At 52.8% G+C, this 5281-nt stretch overlaps 1 pseudogene; it reads left to right on the plus strand.

Annotated features, from left to right (window-relative positions):
- The first annotated feature begins 721 nt into the window (after window positions 1–721).
- Window positions 722–2719, plus strand: LOC147722388 (18S ribosomal RNA; annotated as a pseudogene).
- The last annotated feature ends 2562 nt before the right edge of the window (window positions 2720–5281 follow it).

Genomic DNA, 5281 nt, shown 5'->3' on the forward strand with positions numbered 1-5281 from the left:
GGGTTCTAGGGCCTAGGGCCTCGGTCATAGGTTCTGGGTCCTGGGGCATGGGTCCTGGGACCTTGGTCCTCGGGCCTAGGCCCTTGGTCCTAGGGCCTAGGGCCTGGGACATGGGCTTTGGGTCCTGGGTCCTAGGGCCTGGGTCCTGGGTCATGTGGTGGGCCTGGCCAGGGCTGTAGTCTACGATCGATTGGGCTTGCTTAGTCTTTTTAGGGATGGACTGCTTAGCTAGTCTTGGCTATTGTTTCAAGCAAAGAGGTTCCACCCCGCCAGAGACTGTAAAATTGAGAGCCTTCCATTTGCAGAGGCCCTACTAGCAGAGGGTAGGCCAAGCAGCCTTGGCAGCTTGCACTCCCTCAGGGGTCTGACCAGAGTGAAGGGGGATTGGTGGTGCCAGGTACCGGATGCTGCCTGGTGGTCTGGGTCCCCTTTCACCAAGATGTCACCCACCTCTGCCTAGTGCATTTCCGCTGCAGTTTGGAAAGAGCATTCCGTGGGGTGTCCCTGCCTCCCAGGCCGGTGTCCCCTGTGTATTACTCAGGCTATGCCTTAGTCCCCACCCCCTTCTGTTGAGAAGGCTGGGTCCACAGGTGCCCATGAGACTGCATCTGTCCTCCCAGCAAGCCCCCTAGGTGGGTGGGATCCCTTGCAAGCTCCCAATGGGTGCAAAGGTCAGTCCACAGTGGGCATGCAGCTTCCAATCCCATCTAACAGGTGCAGCTACCTGGTTAATCCTACCAGTAGCACATGCTTGTCTCAAAGATTAAGCCATGCACATGTAAGTACACCTGGCCAGAACAGTGAAACTACTAAAGGTTTATTAAATCAGTTATGGTTCCTTTGATCACTCCATCTGTTGTTTGGATAACTGTGCTAATTCTAGAGTTAATACATGCCGAGATGCAGGCATTTATCAGACCAAGTCCAAGCCAGCAGGTCAATCAGATGGCCATAGTAGTATCCCTACCCAACACGAGTTGCTAGTATGCAAACAGCACAGGAAACAAGTCTCCTGAGCGCTGGCCTCAGAGTGCACACCTACTCTTGTCGGCAGTGGACTGCTGTGTGACTGTGGCTTTGGCCTGGGGGCTGGTTTCAGGAGTCTGGGGCCTAGGGCTTGGGTCCTGGGGTGTGGGTCATGGGGCCTGGGTTCTGGGACCTGGGTCCTGGGACTTGGGGCATGGGTCCTCAGGACCCTAGTTCTGTGTCCCAGAGCCTGGGTCCTGCGTCATGGGGCCTGTGCCAGTGGTCCTGGGGCATGAGCCCTTTGTCCTGGGGCCTGAGGCCTGGGTCATGGGGACTAGGATCTGGATCTGGGGCCTGGGGCCTGTTGCCTGAGGCATCGGTCCCTGGTCCTGAGTCCTAGGGACTGAGGCCTGGGTCCTGGGGACTGGGTCCTGGGTCATGGTTCCTGGGGTCTGTGTCCAAGGGCCTGGGTCCTGGTGCCTGGGTTGTGAGTCCCGGGTTGGTCTTGTCGAACCAGGCCATCTGGTCGCTGGGTCATCTGATCACCCAGCCAACTGACCAGATGGCCAGCTGGCCTGTGGAGCTAACTCTGAGTTTGTCTTCCATGGGTTAAGGTGTCTGCAGGCAGCGGGTTGGAGCTCATCAGGACCCCCATGCAGCCACATGCCTGATGCTCTTGACTGAGTGTCCTGGGGGTCTGAAGTGTCTACTCTGTTAAACACTGACCAATTGCTTGAATACTACAGATAGGAATAATGGAATAGGACTCAAGTTCTAGTTTGTTAGTTTTCTGAACTGGGGCCATGATTAAGAGGGATGGCCGGGGACATTCGTATTGTGCCGCTAGAGGGGAAATTCTTGGACCAGTGCAAGATGAACCAAAGTAAAAGCATTTGCCAAGAATGTTTCACTAATCAAAAACGAATGTTGAAGCTTTGAAGACAATCAGATATCTTCGTAGTACAGACCATAAACAATGCTGACTAGTGAGCCAGCTGTGTGATTCGCTTGACCTGCCAAGAAGCTTCCTAGAAACCAAAATCATTGGGTTCAGGGGGAAGTATGGTTCCAAAGCTGAAACTTAAAGGAATTGATGGAAGGGCACCACCAGAGTGGAGTATGCGGCTTAATTTTACTCAACACCGGAAACCTCACCTGGCCCAGACACAGAAATGATTGACAGATTGATAGCTCTTTCTCCATTCTGTGGGCGGTGGTGCATGGCCGTTCTTAGTTGGTTTAGTGATATGCCAGGTTAATTCAGATAGCGAACAAGACTCCTCCATGCTAAATAGTTCTGCGACCCCCAGCGGTCAGCATTCGACTTCCTAGAGGGGGAAGTGGCACTGACCCACATGAGATCGAGCAATAATTGGGTCTGTGATGCCCATAGATGTCTGGGGCTGCATACATGCTACCCTGAATGGATCAGCATTTCTCTACCCTTTGCCGACAGGTGCGGGTAACCCCCTAAAGCCTGTTTGTGATAGAGATTGGGGATTGCAATTATTTCCCATGACCGTGGAATTCCCAGTAAGTATGGGTCATAAGTTGCTTTGATTAAGTACCTGCCCTTTGTACACACTGCCTGCCGCTACTACCGATTAGGTCTTTTAGTGAGTTCCTCTGATCATCCACACTGGGGTCAGCAATGGCCCTAGCAGAGCGAGGAGAAGACAAACACATTTTACTTTCTAGAGGAAGTAAACCTCATAACAGGGTTTCCGTAGGTGAACCTGCAAAAGGATAATCAAGGGCAGAGTGGCCGGAGCGACTGACGTCACCAGCCCGAAACCCTCGACAGCCTCCCAGATGGAAAACATGCCCTGGCCAGTGGAGGGGTCTGCGGCATCTGGGGTGCTTGGGAGGAACTGAAACAACGTGGCCTGCTTCACCCGGGAGAACATGACTGATGCATGCACAAGAGATGGGGGCAGCCAGGGCCCTATCTTAAACAACTCGTAAGAGAGGGTCCGAGGGAAGTGTTTAACGACAGAACAGGCTGATACCCCCTGTAAGACTACCTAAATAACAACAAAGCCTGTAAGTCAAATGGTGCTGAGGTATGACAATTGACACTGGTATACTTGCACAGGAGTGAATCTAACAAAAGACTATCAACTGTAGCTGATTAAGTCCTATCAGCCCACCAAATGGCGGAGCCTCATCATGTAGGACTCCAATACCAAGGTAAGTGTGCAGTCGCCCGGTTGTAATTTAGCGACGCATTACTAAACCATGGTATGGTCACCACAGTTGTTAGACTAGAGGGTGAGGCTGATATGTGCAGTGCAAGAAAGTAAAATAAAGTGATGTGTGTTAAAATGGCTATTAAGGCAAACAAAGACCTTTATTAGCGTTTGCCTGGACGTCAGATTAAAAATAGTGAAACAACAGTATGAAAAAATCACTGTTTGACTTGCTTGGTAGAAAACTAAGTAAGATATAAGAGGGCCCTCCTATATCTTACTTAGTTTTCTGTGGTGACCATACCATGGTTTAGTAATGCGTCGCTAAATTACAACCGGGCGACTGCACACTTACCTTGGTATTGGAGTCCTACATGATGAGGCTCCGCCATTTGGTGGGCTGATAGGACTTAATCAGCTACAGTTGATAGTCTTTTGTTAGATTCACTCCTGTGCAAGTATACCAGTGTCAATTGTCATACCTCAGCACCATTTGACTTACAGGCTTTGGTGTTATTTAGGCAGCCAGGGCCCTCCATGAGTGACACGATGGAAAGCTGTCCAGAGACGGAACCCATTGTCACCCTGCACGACCCCATGGGGGAACCAAATGGCAGTGCCTCCACTGGCTGGGACCAACCTGAAGGCCCTGCTGCTCTGTGCTCTCCTGTGCTCGTTTCCAACCCCACTAGGTTTCGGGGTACTGAGGAGAAGTCCTTCTCATGCCGCAAGGCAGGCTGGATGAGAAGGAGCAAGGGTCATGCAGGGATCCCTGGCCCCTCTCCGTGGGGCGTGCAGGATAGGGGGGTAAGCACTCAGTTCTACCCTTCCAGTGCCTCCAACCAGATCAGGGAGTGGGATACCCTGAAGCCCGCTGTCATTGTTCGGGCTGGTGCCAAAGCCAGGGGCTGTCGATGCTGCAGAGGGCAAGCCTAGTGGAGGATTTGGTGTATGTGCTTAGCTAAGAAACCAATGGGGTGAAGCTGTCATCTGTGATATTATGACTGAACGCCTCTAGGTCAGAATATCCCCTAAACTATAACAATACCTCAGTACCATGGAGCCTCGATGTCTTTTGATAGCTGGCCAGTGTGTAGAGCTGCTCACTTACAGACCAGAGCATGGATCCTGCCCTTAGTGCACCCTATGTTCATGGGGCACCTGGTGCAAAATCATTTGTAGATAACCTGATTCCAGGTCAGGGTTTCCTTGCTACCTTGCTGCAATGTATTGAAAGTGATCCTCTGACCCAAGCTTCATTCTCCATCCATGGGGAACTGCAGCACCCTCCACCACCCCACTCCCACCAATGGGAGGGACATGGATGGTGTTGCAGGCACGTGGAAGGCCGTCTTTACCGCCGTGGCACTCAGCACGGGGGCCTCCCCCTCCCGCCCTGTGCTGCTGGGTGTATGGTTGGGGGCACGATCCCTTGTAGATGAACAGGGTGACCAGATGGTCAGAGTGCATGGCCACTCTTTTTGTTGGCGGACCGCCATGTGTTTGGGGCCCAGGGACCAGAATGTTCTGGTTGTCCCAGGTCATCTAGTCGCTGGGTCATCCTGGGCCATCTGGTCCCTGGGTTAGCTGACCAGATATGGGTTGTTTGGTGAGATGGCCGGTGAGCTGGCCTGTGTGGCTAACTCTGACTTTTGTCTCTCCCAGTGTTCCATAAGCCTCCACTTCATGGGGGCTTAAAAGGCAAGGAAAATGGGATTCCTGGGCAGGCCCGTGGGTAAGGGCTTGGGGTGGTCTGGGCTTAACCCTCCTTGCCTCCCCAGGACCAGGCCCCTGGAAGGCATACACCCAGGGCAGCACCCTGTGCCCACATTATGGTGGTGACAATCACTACCCAGGGATGGGTGGCTGCAGATGGGAGAGGACTCTCTTGCTCTACCACTGGGTAAAGAGCAGAGACCAGCCCTGCATGAAGCCGGAACATGAGCCCAGGAGAGATCCAAGAAGCCCTCAGCAGATGCCTGGGCTCATCCTCAAATGGCAGAGACTGTTGATGATGACCTGCACAACCCAGGAGGTACCGTTGGCTTACTGCTCTCCGACGAACAAGGAGGGCTTTGCAAAGGGGAAGTGGTAGGCCTGGGAACCTCTCTCCTCTCTTTTTCAGC

The sequence above is a fragment of the Lissotriton vulgaris genome, chromosome 4_1, assembly GCF_964263255.1.
Source record: "Lissotriton vulgaris chromosome 4_1, aLisVul1.2, whole genome shotgun sequence".
NCBI classification, from domain to species: Eukaryota; Metazoa; Chordata; class Amphibia; order Caudata; family Salamandridae; genus Lissotriton; species Lissotriton vulgaris.